General features: G+C 40.0%; 1 pseudogene across 1 annotated transcript in view; it reads right to left on the minus strand.

Moving 5' to 3' along the window:
* LOC147025511 (uncharacterized) overlaps positions 1 to 20,617 on the minus strand; it is a 51,033-nt pseudogene that overhangs the window by 23,179 nt on the left and 7,237 nt on the right. Inside the window, exons 2-4 of the transcript XR_015059642.1 lie at positions 18,291 to 18,344; positions 13,838 to 13,891; positions 3,305 to 3,355 (exon numbers count right to left, since the gene is read on the minus strand). The product of XR_015059642.1 is annotated as an uncharacterized LOC147025511 (transcript). The remainder of the gene's footprint in view (positions 1 to 3,304; positions 3,356 to 13,837; positions 13,892 to 18,290; positions 18,345 to 20,617) is intronic.

A 20,617-nucleotide genomic window follows, 5' to 3' on the forward strand; every position in this document is an offset into this window, starting at 1 on the left:
TTTCTCGATGTCGGTCGAAGCAACTGTTCGCATCTGAGTATTGAAGTCGGTATATACTTTCTAACCAATATCTTTGATTAAACTTTAGAACTCTGTGAATTTTCTTTATTTTCAATTCAGTTGATAGATAATGCCTCAGGTCTCTTTGATGCAATACATAATTAATTGGCTTTATCATATAATGTAGTTAAAAGCTTTTCTGTTAGAGTCCATGCTTGAGAAGAGCAAATAAGAAATTATTGTTGATAATTGCTGAGCCATTGTTTTCTTGATTTTTCTTTATCGGGAGCATATGGTAAGTCTTTGTGAGCATAATGGAGTTCTTCAGGATATTTTAAATCCATTTCAAAGCAATATCCAACTTTTGCTTCATCCAATTATTTCTGGGTTATACTGATAATGAGATAATGTTATTTATTTAAGATTTGAGATAATGATATTATTTAATATTTATGCATAATTATTTCTGGGAAGAGATAATGATATTATTTAATATTTATTCATAATTCTTCTCCTCTACCCATTTGAAACCTCCATATGGTAGAGCTTGAGACATCACCCATCCATAGAGATTGTTCACATCATAATAGATTAAATAAGAACCATCTTTTGAAGCATCATAATCAGAGAGATATTCATTTAGGAAATGATTTTGAAGATTTGGATGCGCTTTAATGAGGAGGAGGAGATTGGGACCACACTCTTTGCAGAGCATTAGTGCTGCTTAAGCAGTCTCCTTGGCTATTTGGCACAATCCTGGACGGGTTGCCACTCTGACACAGTATACCAGCATGCTGGCACTCATTTTGCCGACCTCAGAAGGATGACAGGCAGAGTTAACCCCACCTGCTATTAATTCAGGACCTTAGGATCCAAAGCCTACCACCCTAACCATTAAGCCAACACCAGGCATATGCTTTAAGACTTGATGCTGATGTGGAAAAATTGTTTGGCATAAACTTGCATGAATCTAGAAATCTAATATTAGTTTTATGAATTGTTGGGATTGATTTTGCAAATGAGATTTACTTCTAGTCTGTGGTAGGAATGACAGGTATGTCCCCAGGTGTCTTTGAAACCTCGCTTATGAATAAATGTGTCAGTTGGCGTTGCCGTGAAGAATGACCAGAATGAAAGTAGGGAGTTTAAAATTGAGATTACAACTTTGATGAGCAGGTCCTCCATCCATCCATTGGGACCATACTCTGTGCAGACCGTTGGTGTTGCCTAAGCCATCTCCTTGGCTATTGGGCACAATCCTGGACGGGTTGCCACTCCGACACAGAGGTCCTCTATATTTACCAGTAAGATGACAATGGCCTCTAACTTTTGGTTCTTTCCTGATTTCATATTGACAAAGACAACAGTTCTTAAACTCGTCTTCCTCATCTTGTGTAAATTTCATTGGTTTATAGGTTTTTTGCATTACTTCTGTTCGTTGAATACAATCTTTTCTAATCGTTTTACAAACTCATGAGGGATATCTTCTCTGTACATTTCTAATTTATTATGTTGGTCTCCAACAGATGATTTGATAAAATAACAGAACCCACAAGGAGTATGCTTTTGATATAGCTTGGTGTAGGATTGATTTGGATTTGGAGAAGTAGTGTCTATCTTTTCGAGAATGCTTTCAAAGCCAGCATATATCACGAATGGGTACTTTATGGATTTCTTTCTATCATTGATATCTTCCACTGAACCCACTTTTAGCATATTGATTACAGTTGATTTGTGGTTTGAGCAATATACTGAATGTTGTTCTAATCTTTCTTTTGTGTGAAAGAAGTTGAGATATTGCTTACAGGGATATGTCTTATTAGTTTGATTGTATGCTTGAGAAGTAGTCAATCTTGAAAATTTTTTGATGCAAGCATAATGTTAATTTTCCTCCAAACTATAGTGCAGATCAATGTGTGTTTCATCAGTTCAAAATAATTTTATATTTTTAATGTTTGAACTTTGTTTGTATCTATTCATCCATACACATTAATGGAGAGATGTTAGTTTTCTAAAAGTTAGAGATATGCTTTAACTTCATTGAAAATTCTAATCCTTTAACATTTAAAGTATTTTCATATTTTTTGTAATTCGATATTCATTCCAGTTTCCATTGTGGGGGTGTAAGTGAGCAAGAACAGCCCAAAGGAAGCATTTGTTGTCATTGTTTTGAAAATTGACAACTGTTTTTTAAAGTTTTATTACTCTTGCCAAATCAATATAGGAAGAAGCTCAAAGAGGATTGAATTTCAAGATGTGTATACCTGTATCTAAGAAAATGGTTTTCCCAATATTAAACCCACTTCTTTCTGTGTTATCATCAATATTTATTTCATACCTCTGAAGTTTATCATAAACATTACAATCTTGGAAACCTTGACATGAAGAAATGAAATGAGGGTTTGCTCTCAAACAAGGTGTTTCTTCTTTCAACTCATTTCTTTCATTACTTCCTTTTGTCAAATATAATTTTGCTCCCATGTAGAATTTAATGGTATTAAATTCATTCAGGCTCTTGTTAAGTAAAGTTTCAACAGCCGAACTAACTTTCACAATTGCTTCAGCTACCGATTTTGTATCTGGCTCTTTAAACCTAAAAATTCTTATTTTTATACGATCCTTAAATGCTCCATCAGTTTTCTCAAAAACAAACCTGGCTGTATCTTTTGAGGTTTTTTTGTGCTTGCATGATTGAACATGTCTCATAACTATGATTTAACAAGTCCTTTGAGCATACATCACAATGTTGTTTTTCTTGCTCTTCCGGTTGGATTCTATTGTGTGTGTTTGCATAATTTTAAGTGTTTGTTGTAATATTTGTCGTCCTGATTGCAAACATCAAAATTAATTATATTCACCATATTTATACAACAAAAAAGATGATTTATCTTGGACCTATTTATCTATTTGCTTTTGTGTTTAAAATAAAATCTTGGTGAAATCTCTTGCTGCTTTATATATTATACTTTTGTGTTTAAAATAAAATTTTATTGGTGAAATCTCTTTGTGATTACTCAGATTTTATGTTTAGCAGGAGATTACTTTCCCTCTCCTGCCCCTCTTGTCTCTTGCTCCCTTTGTTATACGTTCTATGTGTTAGCTCTGATACGAGCCTCGACAATGTACACAATTATTTTTTTTAAAGCTGTGACCAGTCAAGGATCAATTCTAGCCTTGAAGTGTTCATGACTCGCAAGTTGTCGATGCTCTATCAAATATAGGGGCATTTAAGTTGTTATATTTTAAATGAGCAAGTATGAACCTTAACAAGAATAAAACAATTTTAAAAAAGCAATTTTATTACCTGCAGTGTCCACAGCATCCAAATCAGGTCGTTCAATCTTCAAAAACGAAACTGAAAAAAAAATACAGCAAATTGGCATAAAGTTACAAAGTAAGGAAGTACAAATATGTTTATTGCATTTATGTGTAAAATATGTTTACATGGAGGGTGGGGTGGAAGGAAATATGTTTACGCATGGAAAATATCCAGATAGCCACCGACACAGGGCCCATGTTGGCAATGGATCACTAAAGGTCGGAAGAGTCACAAGCGGATTTTGAATGTCGGTCCAACGTCGGCAATATGGTGTAAAAGCGACATTGATTTGCCAATGTTACCAAGCTGGAGTTTAATGCACCATTTTGTTCAGCATGTTAAACAATGCCTTGAGTTGGAACAAGCCACAACGATTTCTTCACAATAAAGTTTTTTTTTTCACTTTCCTCACTTATATCATCGAATGCCTTATAATCATATGTACAAATTACTGGATACATTGCAATGCTTATATATGCTGGGAGACAGCAGTGTTCGTGGCTTTATTTCATTTCCGCACATGCCATAACCTTGAGAATCTCTTAAACCAAGCCAAATTACAAAATTTAAGCTCCAGAATTGAACTTTGCAGCAGTTCCGACTGCTAAAAAAACAAAAAAAAAACATGTTCATTTGTCCAATTTAGACATTAATTGGACGTTTCCGGGTGCATGGATTTATATGACGAGTAATCGCTTGCCAAGCCAGGTATTCGACTGGAGTGCTTGCTTGAGTACTTAAGCCACTTGGCGAGTGCTCACCAAGCTGCTTGGTTGTTCGTTTAAAAGTCACGCTTCGCTGATGGAAATACCAATCTTTGCGTAATTACTAAAACAACCAAACAACAAAAAAAAAAACAATAAAAATTAACTTTCACCCTTTAAAAATCATGCGAATAAATAATTGAAATATCAGATACTTTTTCGTATCCTTTTCTCACCTGTGTTGCAATGCTTTATAAGGTGGTGTATCATCAGCATTTTTCTGAATCGAATCGATGTGAGAAACGGAATTGAATGAGACTCATGTTGATACAAGTGAAGAAGAGGTTGAAGGAGAAATACATTTTCCATCCGGTTTTTAGAAAAATCACAGTGGTTAAAAGGAAAACGTTGCTGTTTGGGCGAGTTGTATCTCCCCGGTAAGTTGCCTACCCTCCCCTCATGCTTCCTTCCCTTGCCCTTATGCTGCCTTTATCCCCTCCCCTCACCCTGCACTTTCCCTCATGCTGCCATCCCCCCCCCTCGCTGCCTTCTCCCTTCCCTTTCGCTGCATTCCTTTCCCCTCCCCTCATGCAATGGTAAAGCTGCAGAGCTTTTGAAAAAAGGGCAATTCCATGAGAAACGGTCCACAGAGGTCAAATTTTAAATTTGACTGACAAGGTTCATGTTATGTACCAAATGAAAGTTGAAAACATGTACTTTCAGATAATATCGAGATCACTGAGTTAGGTTGCTCTGTTGGGTTAAATCACTCGTTGCAATTAATGAAGTCATTCCACTGAAAAGCGCAGTAAAATTGGCCCTCGATAATGCAAAGAACTATTAATTCATTAGTCTCTCAATTCATTGGTACGAAGTCAACAAATGCTCCCCATCAGAAGCTACCTGTATGAAGATTATTTCAAAACCAATTGAAAATAATACGAGTTGTCCTTCTATGCTTAATTAACACTCAAATTAGGAGTCAGATGTCACTCCGTGACGTGTCACCCCATAACGAAAATTTGACATTTGTTTACTTTTCTCTTTAACTGGTGGATGAAAAACCAAATAAATCCAGGGTCATTAAGAACTTATACCACCCAATCATTTAACAGTATAATATATATATATATATATATATATATATATATATATATATATTAATGTACAAAAAATAAATTAAAAAGAAAACTTGTCACTCGTAACGTTACCGAGTGACTCATTCTGTCAAACAATTATTAACTCAGCCTGAAAAAAGGTGGCGGCAGAGTAGCTGTCCCAGAATTCATTGTGTGCTAGATTTTACTTCCGTATGACAAGTTTCAGGTTTACGCATGGTCATTTTGAGTGGTTTTGAAATCGGTTTACATCCAGCAATCGGTGAGTACAAACTACAACTCTGTTGTCACCTGCGGATACACGTCGTAAGAGGAAAACTAGACAAATCACCGCGCCACCGCGGACCGCCAACTTTGCAGTGGACAAGTCGAGTGAAGCCGCTTACAACCTCTACTCTCAGTTTTTGTGGCCTAAAACATTTCATGATCTTTTAGATGATTCATAGAAGGGTACGGTGCAATTCATATGGATAATTTGTTGATGCATTCATATTACAGAAAGGATGCCATTGACTGCTGCCGAGTGACAAAAGCGTTTTCGAGACAGGCACAAAGAAAAATGCAGGGAGCTGGATGCGAAACGCAAGAGAGAGAGAGAGAGGCGCGTTCTGCTAATGTTGCTAAGGCAAGGGAAAGTGAACGTGCGCGTCAGCGGAGATGTCGGGCGAAGGGCAAAAACACTGTGAGTCCTGTTCCAACTTCTTGGTCTCCTGCCTACAAGAACAACTCCACCATAAGCAAGGCTGTTAAACTAGCTCGAGAGGCCCTCCCGAAATCACCGAGGAAACGCAAAGCTGTTATCAGACGGCTTGCTGTTGGAAACGAACCTACCTGACATGAAGTCGACACGGAAAGCCAAGTATGCTCCTGAGCACAAAGTTCCTGCCGATTTTAGTGATGCTGTTAAGAAATTTTATGAGCAGCCCGATATTTCATGGATGTCGCCAGGGAAGAAGGACTTTGTGATCATCAAGACTGGGAAACGGAAGGACAAGGTTCAAAGAGTTTCCTAATGATGATAATATGAGAGGCATAGGTTTTTTTTGTGAGAAATATACAAACATCAAGATCGGCTACTCCAAATTCATGGCACTTCGTCCAGCCAATGTATGCCTCAATTCAAAGTTTCCGCACAATGTCGGTCTCTGCAGATATCACGAAAACATGTGCCTCTTATTGGAGGCCTTGTCATCTCATGTACCTGGACTTTCGACCAACTTTCGTGAATTCCTTGGAAGCATTGTATGTGATCAGGATTCGGACAACAGCATGAAAGGAAATTGTCAGGAATGCTATACCAAGTTTGCCACAGTGTATTCTGTCAACGACGAAACAGCAAACCTGCCGCTGAAATTGTTTCAGTGGGAGACAATTGAGCAGTGGGCCACAAAAGTTGCTAAAGATGGGACTGTGCAGGATGCCCTGCATGAGATATGCAAACAACTACCATACTTCAGATTGCACTCATTTATCAAGAGGACGCAGAGCTACTTTTTTGAAGATAGAAGGAAGGCAGTTGATGGTGATCGCGTTGTCATCCAGGTCGATTTTGCGGAGAACTATGCTGCGATAGAACAGAATGAAATCCAGAGTGCTCATTGGAGCCACGTCCAAGTCACTCTACTCACAGTGTGCGCCTGGATTGATGTTAATGTTACCGAGTCTTTCGTTATTGTTAGCGATGACCTCCAGCATGGCAAATATGCTGCTCATACCTTCCTGTCCAATATCATCAACTCACTGATATCATGCCACCCCAGGATTAGGGCGATTGACTTTTTTTTCAGATGGGGCAGCCAGTCAATTTAAACAGAAATTCTTGTTTTCCAATCAAACATTCCTTCAAAAATTGTTCAAGATTCAATTATCCTGGAATTTCTTTGCCACATCTCACGGTGAGGGCGCTGTTGATGGGATAGGAGGTGAGGTAAAGAGGAGAGTTTGGTTGGCAAATCTGGCTGGGGATCCTGTATCTGATGCAGAATCTTTCTTCCGCGTAGCAGCGGCACAGTGCAAAAAGATCGAAATTTTATTCATGGCAGAAGGAGACATTCAGAAGTGCCAGTCGCAATTGGACGAGCGCCGGCAGTTAGTGACGTCGCTTCCGAAAACACACCAAACACACTGTGTGAAACCTGCGAGGAAATATGTTGTGAGCGCTTCTATGCACTCAACAGCGGAACAATTTGAATTGGTGAGTCCTCACCCCGAGTGCCATGTATCATCCTTGGAATGTCAAAACACTGCAAGTCCAGCACCTGCTGAGCGCCCCAGGTCAGACAGTCAACCCCAAGTGCACCCTGGCGACTTTGTGGCTTTGCAGTATGTCACAAAAATATCTAAGAAGTTGTTTGTTGGCCAGGTGATTCAGATAATAGATGATGGTTGTTTGGAAGTATCATTTTTGTGAAAAGCAGGCCTGTCTGACTTGGCAGAAACATTCCCAGAGGTCAAAGATAAATCCTGGATTGATTTCAACCAAGTCGTCAGATTCCTTCTTCAGCCATCCCTCGACCATCGCAATCATTATGTCTTTGCTGAATGTCCTTTGAGAAACGGAACCTTTTGCAGGACAGTCATGTGAAGTTTTGTGATGTGGCCAACTGATTGATTTCAAACTTTGTTTTGTTTCTGGTCATCCACTCGTAAATTGTTCTCAATTTCTTTAGTCTAATTCTTGACTTTTGTATATTTTCTCAGTTCAGATTTTTAATTTTTATTATTTTCTAATGTGTTCGATGTTGAAACGTTCAAGTACAACGCCAGCACAAGTTAGCTGGGTTCAGACTGAAAGTATGGCGTAATCTAGAAATGATTTGTTGCTTTGGGAGAAATCTCAAAATTGACTCGTCACTCCGTAACGGGATTTTTCGTCACTCCGTAACGGGACTATTGTAATTATTTCAGAGTAATTAGGTCATGTCTGGAATTTTGAAACCACTGTACTGAAGGTACAACTATTAGTGTATCTTCCTAGTATTTTATTACAATTTTATAACTATTGTGAGAGCAGTTTTCAATAAATGTTGTTATTGTTTAATAAATGACAAAAGACAGTGTCACTCCGTAACACAGTTTTTGAATGTTAATTACTTGACAATGGTCCAACTTACAGGAACTACATTAATATCTCTGTAAATTGCAACTCTTCCTTTGCAATATGATATATAGAGAGTAGGTACTAGTGGCTTTATCGCTGTGCTAGAGCAATCAAAGTTCACAAAAATGACTCAAAGCGTCACTCCGTAACGTCGTGGAATTGCCCAAAAGGAAAAATGAGATTTTCATAGGGGAGTATGCTCCCCCATAAAATTTTGAAAAATGGATGTCAAAATATGCATTTTGGGGGTGCTCCTGTCCATATTGTAACAAAAAAAAAACGATGCAAATGAAAGTGATATTTGGGGAAGAATTTTTTATTTCACTTGAACATTCATTGCTGGAGCCTGGTGTTGGCTTAAGGGTTAGGGTGGTTGGATTAAGATCTTAGGGTCTTGGGTTAGAGCTCCTCTCCTGATGTTAAATTAACACCAGGCGGGTTGACTCAGTCGGTCATCCTTCCGACGTTAGCAAAATGAGTAACAGGGGGCACTGCATCAGCGTTGGCCAGCGGTCGGAGTCGTGAACGTATAATCAAAATCAGTGATGGGAATACGTCTGAAAGGAGTTCAAATGACACAAGGGAATGTGTAGTTGCCAAGGTTCTTAGCTGAACAGCCCTCTGGAACCCTGCAGGGCCAAAGGCAGGAATGTTGGCGAAGGATCCAAGGAGAAATAGACTCCAGACTCTGACGAGCTTCACCAACCCACAAAAGGCAATGCGAGAAGTGCAAGGTGCCACAAAGCCAAAGAAGAGCTCTATATACACGAGCCACACGAAGGGACCAATATCAAGGGCAGAATCGTTCCCACTGAAACTCCATGATAAGGGTTGCCTTTTTCAGCACAACACCAGGCACAGAAGATCACCATAGAATGGAATGCATCTGATAGACACAAACAAATGGCGGTCATTCTCGCCCAAAACACCAAGCAGGCGGATCTTTAAGGTGGAAGGAAAAGATGTCTGAGGTGTTTGGAATCCGAGTCAATCCTTTATTCCACCCATGACCGAACAACTCTCTCGTCCCTCTTCCAGTGGCACCCGGCTCTGGAAAAACCCCCGATCAACCCGAGCTCGAGAATATTTACATATTGCAACATGAAAATGACGCCGCCACAGATCGCAATGGCATGCAAGTGCACCTCGACCTTTTGTGAGACCAGTGAAGAAGAATTCTCCAGAAGGATAGATAGTAAGTCCTGTTTCGGTGATAACTCGAGTTCCTCCGTCTTCTAATCAACTCGATGTCTCTATATTTTCATTCCAAAGAGCACCATTCCAATCACAAATTAATATTACACCATTAATATAACAAAATAAAATGTTAACAAACACTCATGATGTAAACTAATAAAAATGCCATTCCAACGTGACAACCAGTGCAGATGAATCTGCCACCGAGGGAAGGTGGACACGCAACACTGACGCACACACACGGGCTCCTGCCTGGCAGACATCTAATCACGGTAACACGCTTGCAAGGTTTTGTACGCGGCTAACTTCTACAAAAAACAGCTCATAATAAAAACTACCATGGGAGTAATTTGCATAATCGTGGTCATGATGCATTATTGCAAGAGCATTGCACCCCATCGGGATGAAATGCGTTAATAAACGAATCAACATATTGGAATAACACCTTAATTCCCTATAATCTCAGCATGCCTTTCTGATGACAAACATATGGAAACCTCCGTTTGGGTCGTTACAAAAATGCTGATTTCGGTAAAATAGGGAAGGAGTTTCACCCATGCTCATTCTATTCCCCTCCCCTCCTCTTCACCCCCATGGACATCTCCCGGTGGTCTCCACATGCTGCATTAACATACCCTATTTCATTCAATCCTGTACTACAACCCCCCCCCCACCTACCTTTTCTCCACAAGTTCCACTGCCAAACGCAGGTCGAGAACCCCTACACTCACGATTACCTTCTCTCAAACACCCACCCCTACCCAATTCCCCCTCTCCTTCTCGCTCCCACCCTTCCCTCCCAGAGTGTACAAGCGACATTTGGTGAGAAGCATGAGGAGGGGGAAGGCAACGATTGGGGGGGGGGAGGCAGCGCGAGGGAGGGGGAGGCAGCACTAGGGATTCAATAGGTGACAATGAAGAATTGATTCAATTTTAGTAAAGATCTGGATCCGGATCTGATAATTTTTTTAAGTGATTCTTCACCATTGAGAGATAGTGCCAAACTAATATAAAGCACGGTATCACAAAACATTGTAGACGGATTCGGACAAAACTTGGGCGAGGTGTGTGGCGAGGACAAATTGATTTGATTTTGGTGAAGATCACGGATCTGGATACGAGAATTATACATATTTTAAAGTGATTTTTTACCATTGAGAGATGAGGCCAAAAACGGTGTAGCATGATATTTCAAAAATGTTATGGGCCCAATATGTTTTTGTGGCTCAGGCATTACGTGGCAGAGGTATGCGCTCTACCGAGTGCCCTTCTAGTTCTGCATTTGTGTTAACTGCAAGAACACGACAGAGATGGAAATTTATGTTGGACAATAATCCAGTCACAATGTTGCTGAGAAGATGACACTTTTGAAATGACATTATGAATGCTAAATGAGGCCTTTTGTGCATGCCCTGCATTTGTATTTACATTCACTTGATTTGGCTCAATGGGAAGTGTTAACCTGCCATTACTGGTGCAAAATCTGAAATTCAAATAATCTTTTAAACATAATTTTCATCATTTAGAGTGGCAATATTGTCTGCAAAGAACTTTTGTGTTTTTCTCCGCAACCACTTGGCGGATTGAGACAAAATTTTCACCATAGGTGCGACAACTCATGTAGCATGATTTAATGATAATGACGTCAGATGTCACATGGTGTGGCAGCCATGTTGGAAAAATGGAAAAACTTTGGACTTCTGTATCTCTGAAACCACACAAAGGAAAAAATTGAAACTTATGGGGAATAAGTGTGATTTTTATGACGTCATAATTACATATGTAGAATGCTACATCTCATCAGTATGAACATTTTTGAGGCTCATCTCTGGATAAAATGGTCCAAAAAAAATTGAAGACGTCAGTCACGTGATTCGGCAGCCATATTGTTTCAAGAAGAAAACCTTCAAAAAACTCCTTCTCTGAAGTGACTGAACAGATTGGAGCAAAAAAAAAAAAAAAAAAAAAAAAAAAAATAACTTTACATGTATCACCGCCTATCCATGAGGAAGAAAAGGTTCACATGTATGACGTCATAGGTCACATGGTTTGGCAGCCATATTGGATTTACCATTTTACCCTAAAACCTATAAAAATCTTCTTCTCTAGAAAAGCTGAACAGATTGAGGGGAACTTCACAAAAATGTTCCCCAAGCCTTGGGTGTATAAGTTTAAGGAATAATTGATAGGTCACATGGTTTGGCAGCCACATTGGATTGAAGAAGAATATTAAATAATGATTTTTTGGAACCACTTAATCAATCGACGTGAAACTTCACAATGATCATCCAGTCGTGATGGGGAATACATCTTTTAAATTTCAACTTGATCAGACACACTGGCAGCCAGAAATATATATATTTTTTATCTGGGTTATTTATTATTATTATTTTTAATAAGACTCACTTGGCTGTGCCTGGGTGGGTTTGATGGTAGAGGAGCAGCAGCTGAAATGCGAATCCTATCCAGGTTCCTCCTGATGACTTCATCCTTGCTTTTTGCTTGTTCGGGTTCCTTCTGATGACTCCAATACAGGACTGTAACCTATTTGGTCTTCCATTTGATTTGATTTGCATTTATTTTAATCCCATTCTGAATTCAATGAATAATAATGAAAAATGTCATGCGTTAAGGTCAGGTGTCCAATCAAAGCGGGATGTCTTGGTATCCAGTCATCACTGCCAGCAGTTATAAAGTGGCAATTATAATTATGTCTCAGTAATTATGTTACACATCAGTACACAAAATACACCACACAATAGAACACAAACACCACACAAAACAAGTGTTGGCGAGGGTCTGCAATCTCTGATTGCTTTTTCTAGTTTCTCTCTTTTTAATTCAACAATTTATGTTCATTTACCACCTCAATAAATTACTCATCTTTTGCATCCTTACATCTTGCAGATGTGCTGAATAGGTGATGCAGTGATGGATAAAAACTTCTTGTAGTAATAAGAATTTATTTGCAATACTTATCTCACTGCTGTTACACATGATAAAGAAATGTGATAAAGTTTAGATTTTCCTTTCTTTTTGCAGAAGGTATTTATTTATTCCTCAGACTAAATTTCACACAAAATGCTCTAATTCAAGGAAAATTAATGCACCACCACAAAAATGCAAAAGAGAAGGGATAGGGTTACTCAAACACCACAAATTAAATAAATATCAAAACTAGAGGAGGAACAAGCCTGGTGTTGACTTAGTGGTTAGGGTGGTGGCTTGGGATCCTAGGGTCCTGAGTTCAAGCCCCGTTGGCCGCTGAATTAATATACACTAGGAGGTTGACTCAGCCTGTCATCCTTCCGAGGTCGGCAAAATGAGTACCAGTGCACTGGTAAGGGGGATACTGCATCAGCGGCATATCCGCGTCCCAACCAATGATGCAACCAGCAGCCACATGCTGCACTCGATAGAGAGAGAGAGAGGAAGAACAAAAATGTTCAATCAGAAATCACATTTTCAATTGTTTTGAATGTGGAAAGACTGAAGTAAGGAATGCGTTTTGCAGGTCCTCTTTACTGGCAGGACACAGATGAAGGAGCTAGCCATCAGTGGGAACCGATGAATGAACACAACTGTAGATACACAAACACGTGCCTGGACACCACCACGCTAAGCCGGGTAATTTAAATCGGGATCACTTTCTGAAAGTAAAATCTAGGCTCATGGAAGAGCAAGATGAAAAGGGACCATAAAGCAATGTATTGACGCAATAGGGCCACAGATGGACACAACAAGCAAGGGAATGAACAAAACAGAAAAAGAGGTGAGGGAGAAGAGGGGAGATGTGAGGGGCGATATGAGCAAGTGGTGTACAGCCAATGCCAACTTGCAGCCCTCGAGTGGAGAGCATCATTGAACTGTCTGAGGAAGGCAGTTCTACAAACAGGAGAAAAGAGGATCAGAGAGAGGAGTTCACCTGGATTTTGTATGTTTAACCAGGAGGGGTTACTGGAAGAACAAGTGCATCCTGGAGTTGGTGAGGAGGGTTGGAGGACCGAGAGAGAGCAGAGGGGGCAATGTGAAAGGCAATATTAAATGATCCCTGACCGAAATCCTTAGTGGGTGGATGAAAGTGTTTTATGCCACCACAACAACAAAAATTATTTCTTCAAAATTGAAAAACACGATTAGAGCAGCACCAGATAATGCTGGGTACCCATGCTGGTAATATAGAAATGTGAACATTTTAACTGAGTAACCATACACTCTCGACCTCCCCTCAAATACACCTGCTTCCTCCACCTGGCAGAATTTCATTTCATTAAAAGTACAGCATTGAGTAGCAATGATGATGGCTACTTTCAGCATTACCGTATAATTCCCACAAAGTGATTCACAAAACGAAAGGCAACAAAATAAATTTAAAGAGCGAGTCCAAACCTCTCATCACCTTTTTGATCCAAAGCGTCCAAAGCTTCAGGTTCAACCTTTATAACATGAAGATCTGCAAACACATCACATTAGAGACGAGGAAAAAAAGTTTGTGTACAGACAAGATCCAAAATTTAGAAATCGGACATTACTACATTAAACAATACCCTCAACTTTCCCCAAGATTCCAAGATTCTCCACATTTTACCAAAAACAATAGAAGCTGGACGGGTGCTCCGTGACAAGCATGCATTTAAAAGGACACGAATGATCTGCAGAGCTCTGTGAAGTGCACAAATAATTTGAGACATTACGATTGAACAACTTCAGGGTGAGAGGACCGATTTGAATGAACACTTGGAATTTCAGAAAATGTGGATGAGAAACAATGAAATACATTTCGATCAAACTTTCTTACATCATCGTTGCCACCTTAGGTGGAGGAGGCTTTGTGTTCACCACTGTTTGTTTGTTGATTATGAAATCGAAGATTGGGAAGTATATCGACCTTCTATGACCCTTTAGACTCCTGATGACATTTACACCGTTTCGACCACAAAGACACCTTGTCCCTAAGACCCTAAACAACTACTATTGGAAATTGACTGATCTGTTATTCAGTCTGTTTGTACGTCAATGGCCTATTGGTCAGATTTATACTGAAACCTTCAGGAAGCTTTGAGACCTGGGAGAGGTGGTGACAAGCTGGAGGCTTATTATTCTTTGAGGTAAATAGGTCAAGGTCATATAAAGTCAGTTTTCATTCTACTCACTTGATATTGTCACGTCTGCGACTGACTAGTGCGTTTGGCTCAACACCAGAGGTCTTGTAAAAGCCTGTACAAATTTTCCGAAATGGTCTCTGACTGCATTCAGTTGTTTCAATTTATGGTTACCATTCACAAAGGATCATTCAATTAAAAGACACGAAGCAGGCGGCGGAACACACAGAAGAGGCAACGGGCAGAAAGATGTCTATGAGAAAGAAAAGTGCGGGTAAGAGGCTCGACGAGACGTTATCATAAACGGTACGGATGAAGCGATCAACAGACATAGATATAAATGAGGAGGCACACAAACTTTTGTACAATTAATAAAAATATACCCCGCTAAAGGCCCAGTCACACTTTGACGTTTTAGCCAGCAATGGCAACGTATTAAAATGTACGTAAAACGCTGGCTTACGTTGAACTTTTGATGTTTTTTTTTTAAAGATTCAGACGTATTCATAACGAGTTGGTCGTATGCATAACGTATTAGTGACGGACACAGAACGTTTCGTTGTCTTATAGATAACTTTTACCAACGAATGCTGAACCTGTTGTCGGCCTTCCCAACCTATGCCCAACGATAGTCTAACTTATGCATAGCGCTGCACGCATCGCCGACGATCACGTGACGTAGGTTATGAAAAGGCTGCCGCATAACGATTCAAATCATAACCGCCGGAGTAATGGAAGTGTCAACATCGCAGTCACACCTTGGCGATCTTGCCAGCGTATACCGACCTCTGAAAAATGCGTCTAAAACGCTGGCGCACGTCGAATACGGTATGGGTAAGTTTGGTATGCGTGAATAAAACGCTAAAGTACGCTATCATACGTCGTAGTAAGTGGAGTACGTCTTGTAATTATTAACGTGTTAAACATTTTACGACGTACTTGCCGTATGACACACGTTCCGCAAGCGATGGGAATAAGTTGTACGCATGATATGCGAACGTTGACACACATCGACACACGTTATTTGTAAGGTGCTCAAAGTCGAAACACTCAAGGTAATGGTTGGCGTCAGTGTTCCAGACTCCCTGTTTTTTTTTTTTTTTCTTCAGTATGACGGTGATGTCGACACTTCGATTTCTATTGCGGTTATGATTTAAATCGTTGAGCGGCAGCCTTTTAATTATATTATATTATAACCGCACTAGAAATCGAAGTGTCGACATCACCGTCATACTGAAGAAGAAGAAGAAAAAAAACCCCCAGGGAGTCTGGAACACTGACGCTAACCATTACCTTGACGCGTTTCGACTTATGAGTACCTTACAAGTAACGTGTGTCAACGATCGCGTAACGTGCCTACAACACGTTACTCATTGGTTAGAAATAAGTTTCGGGTATGCTAAACATTACCTCGACGTGTTTCGACTTATGAGCAACTTACAAGTAACGTGTGTCGACGTGTGTCAAGATCGTGTAACGTGGCTACAACTTATGGCCAGCGTTATGCGGAACGTGTGAGTCATACGCCGGCATAAGTCTTAAAATTTCAAGCATGAAAAATTTGAGGACAACCGAAAAGTACAACGTTTAAAGCCAGCGTACTACGACGTATGGCAGTGTTTTTCAGCGTGCTCTCAATGTTATCAAAATTTACCCATAATGTATTCGACGTGTGCCAGCGTTTTACACAGATTTTCCAAAAATCGGCATAAGCTGGCTAAAACGTCAAGGTGTGACTGGGCCTTAAGACGCCGACAATACTGATGCACATGAAGAACAATAGGGCAAGCGAGGTCTTAGATGGCACAAAGCAACCGGTATATTTAGGTTGCTGGCGCACACGCAAAGTGCTGCTTGGGTTTGGCAGTTTTGCAGGGACGATCTGGTCAAAGACAGACGAAGAACATGCAGTCGAAGATGGCAGAGGAAGACGATGTGGTGGAAGACCAGGAGACAAAATGGTGGCAAAGCAAAGGCGAAAGAATATTAATGGCTCAAAGTTCAGCTCCAGCCCCCGTGACTCTCGTACGATATCCCGACCTTCTTCTTTCACCCCCACCTTCTGGTCCGCCCTCCAAATTTCGGGACTGCCTTTTCCTGCCGCCGTCATTGGTTCCTCGATTATTGTGAGAGGTCCATACTTAGCGCTGTCCTGCCCAAGGGGCGGCCACAATAAAAATAAGAGTTTTACAGTCTTCTTCCAGGCCCCACAGCCTATTTTGCTGCCATGGCTCAAACACATTGGTCTGACAGATTGTGACAGTCAAACCGAGCCACTTATATGTACAGTGAAACTTCAAACTTCTCACCTGGCACAGCCTTCCAGATGGTCAGACATTTTACAACCTTACTTTCCACGAATTACATCCGCTGCCTCCAAAGCATCATGTGGAACAAAACAACTTACTCTGACTGTTCCCCGAAACATGGCAATCAAACCTCTTTGAAACACATGGACCATGTTACACTTACCACAGTCTAGCGATGTACCCCTCCACCCCCTTTTGCGTAACACAATCTATTTAAATTTTCTGTATAGAAAACAAAAACACATGGGCGGACGGTGAACCCTCGTGGAGGTGAAGCCTTGGTGGACCTATCTGAGTACATCTATTAACTACGTTCTGTTTGAACGTGAGAACATATATTCATTACGTACTATTGGACCATGGCTACATCTGTTAATTACAGACCATTGAAACGTACCTTCAAGACATCGAGATCTTTATATCCCTTCGACCTTTTAAGACCCTTTATAGCCCCTTGACCCTATTTAGACCCGTGAAGACATTTACACCCTTTGGACCTTTAGACCCTTTTAGACTCGTTAGACAATATAGACCCCTTAGACCCCCATTAAAACCCTTAAGAACCTTCAGACCGTAAAGACCCCTGAGATCCGATAGACCATGTTTGAACCTTTGGAACCCTCAGACATGTAAATATTGTTGGACCATACCCTTTAAACTTATAGACCACTTGGATCCCTTTAGAACCCTTAAACCCCAAAGCCCCTGTAGACCACGTTAGACCCCTAAAACTCCATAGACCTGAAATTAGTTGGAACATACCCTGAAACATCTTAGACCCCTTGACCCTTTAGACTGCTTTGACCCATGAGACCTTTTTGGACACCTTCAGTCCCCGTAAGACCTTTTAAGACCCCTTAGACTCCTGATGACATTTACACCCCTTAGACCATGTAGATCCCTTGACCCTTAAACCCCAACTACAATTGGAAAAATACCCTTTATATCTTTAGACCCCATAAAACCCTAAAAGAGCCCTATAAACTATTTGAAACACTGAGACCCTTTACACCCTTTAAACCATTTAGACCTGTTAGACCCCTTTAAGCACACACCACACAAACATATATAATGAAGTCTTCTTGCATATACAGACTATTTTTTTGCAATTATATACAGACAATATACAGCAATACATTTCGCATCATTTTAATTGAAGCGTGAACTGAATTTTCATCACAATACATAAATTAAAAAAAAAAGTGCTGAATAACAACCAACACATGACCTCCCCCAAATCTACTTTAAGAAAATTACTGAAGCACAAATTGCCATTCAAACTGCTTGCCCTCCTTCACTCCCTCTCCCCAACAAAATACCATGGCAAAAGCATAGCATCGAGTACTAATGCTGCTGACTACATTCAAAAATACCATAGAATCTCCACAAAGCAATCGGCAAAAAACAGATTTAAAAAAAGCCAGTGCAAATCTCTCATCACCTTTTTGATCCAAAGCTTCCAATGCTTCCGGTTCAACCTTTATATTGTGAAGATCTGCAAACACATCACATTGGAGAAGAATAATAAAGTTTGTGTGAAGATAAAAAAACAAAGCAAGTAGAGGTACGTTCAAAGTACACCGCCCCCATGCCAAATAAATAAATAACATCCCGGAGCACGCGGCATTCCTGGGGCACCACGCAATGCCGCCATGCAGCACATGGAGATGGAATTGGGAGGGAGTGGTGTACAATGATTGATCGAATAACTGTTTAATTGCGTGATTAAAATAAACAAATAATTATAATACAATTAACTTCGTAATCAATTGGCTAATAGCATACCAAAACCACCGTTGTTTCATCTGGATCTGTAACTTTTTGAAAATTAAGTAATTAATTGAAAAAAAAAATGAATTGATTAATCAATAAATCAAAAATACCCTTGATAGACAAATCACTTTTTCATTATTGTGTCCAAATATCAGCGTCCTAGCTCAAAAAGGTGTCTGTGATATTGCTCAGATGAGAAAGAAAATAAATAAATTGATAAGAAGTGATGAATCAATTAATTGATTAATCAAACAATAAACAAGTATAGGTACATTCAAAGTATACCATCCCCATGCCAAACAAATAAATAACAAATCCTCCAGCGCCGACAGTGTCAGGGTGTCTTCGGCGCCCAGCGATGCCGCTGTGTAGCACATGGAGACGGATTTGGGAGGGAGCAGTATACAATAATTGATTAATTAATTACGTAAATAAAAGAAATCGATAATACTCGTAAAATAATTAATTGTCTAATGGCATACTAAAACCACCACTATTTCATCCGAATCTGTAACTTTTTGAAACTTAAGTAATTCATCGATAAATGAGTAAACCAAAAATACCCTTTACTGCCAAATCACTTGTTCAGGGTCATATCTAAATATCAGCTTCCTCACTCAAATGGTGCCCGAGATATCGCCCAGACAGACAAACAAACAAACGAAGTAAAAACTGAGTACTCCCTTCCTTCGGCACCTGGCAATGCCGCTGTGCAGAACATGGAGATGGGATTGGGAGGGAGTGGTGCACAATAATGGATTAATTGCATAAGTGAAATAAATAAAGAAGTCATAAAATAATTAAATTTCTTAATCAATTGGCTAATAGCATACCAAAACCACTAGTGTTTCATCCGAATCAGTAAATTTTTGAAAATAAAGTAATTAATAGAAAAGAATAATGAATTGATTAATCAATAAATCAAAAATACCCTTTACAGACAAATCACTTGTTACCTCCAACACCGAAGGTGAAGGAGGTTACGTTTCCACCGCTTTCTGTCTTTGTTTATTTGCAAAATCGAAGATTTTTCAAGTATATTGGTCATTCGATTTTGTCTGTCTGTCTGTCGCCTACATGTCACAATTTTAAACCGACCTTCATGAAACTTTACCACATGGTCGAGTTTGTCATCAGGAAGAAGCCTATCATTTTTGAGGTCAAAAGGTCAAAGGTCAACAACTGAGGTGGTATTTCTAAAATCCTCAATTTTCATCCGATTGACTTGAAATTTGAAAAGGATTTATATTAACGGTCACTGAATTCAACGAGCCAATTATTTTGGAGGTGAAATTTGTTTTATGGGCTTTGCAAGTATCGTGCTCTGTATGACGTCTTCTTCTTGTTTGTTTGATTGTTTGTTTGTGTGCAGGATATCTCAAAAATTTGTGGACAGGTTTGGTGTTTGACAAGGACGAACTGATTAGAATTTGGTGAACATTCGGGTCTGATGACTATAATTTTTAAAGTGATTCTTCACCATTGAAGCCTGGTGTGTTGGCGCAGTGGTTAGGGCAGCGGCTTGGGATCCAAAAGGTCCCGAGTTCAAGCCCCGTTGAGCCACTAAATTAATACACCAGGGGGTTGACTCAGCCTGTCATCCTTCCGAGGTCGGCGAAATGAGTACCAGTGTACTGGGCCGGTGTATACCCCGGTTAAAATAGGTGTACCATATCCCTGTGTCGTAAGAGGCGACCAGGGTTGCGTCAGGAAGGGCATCCGGCGTAAAACCTGTGCCAAATCACGATGCGGATCATACAGATGATCCGCTGTGGCGACCCCCAACGGGAGCAGCCGAAAGAAGAAGAAGAAGATTCTTCACCATTGAGAAATGAGGCCAAAAAATGATATATAGCACGATTTCTCAAAAGGTTGTGGACGGATTCGTGGACATGTTGGGTGTGTGGCAAGGACAAATTGGTTAGATTTTGGGGAAGATCTGAATACGATAATTATTTAATTTTTAAAGTGATTCTTCGCCATTGAGAGATAGGG

The sequence above is a fragment of the Eptatretus burgeri genome, chromosome 6 (assembly GCF_056783735.1).
Source record: "Eptatretus burgeri isolate ZD-2024b chromosome 6, Ebu_testis_v1, whole genome shotgun sequence".
Taxonomy (NCBI): domain Eukaryota; kingdom Metazoa; phylum Chordata; class Myxini; order Myxiniformes; family Myxinidae; genus Eptatretus; species Eptatretus burgeri.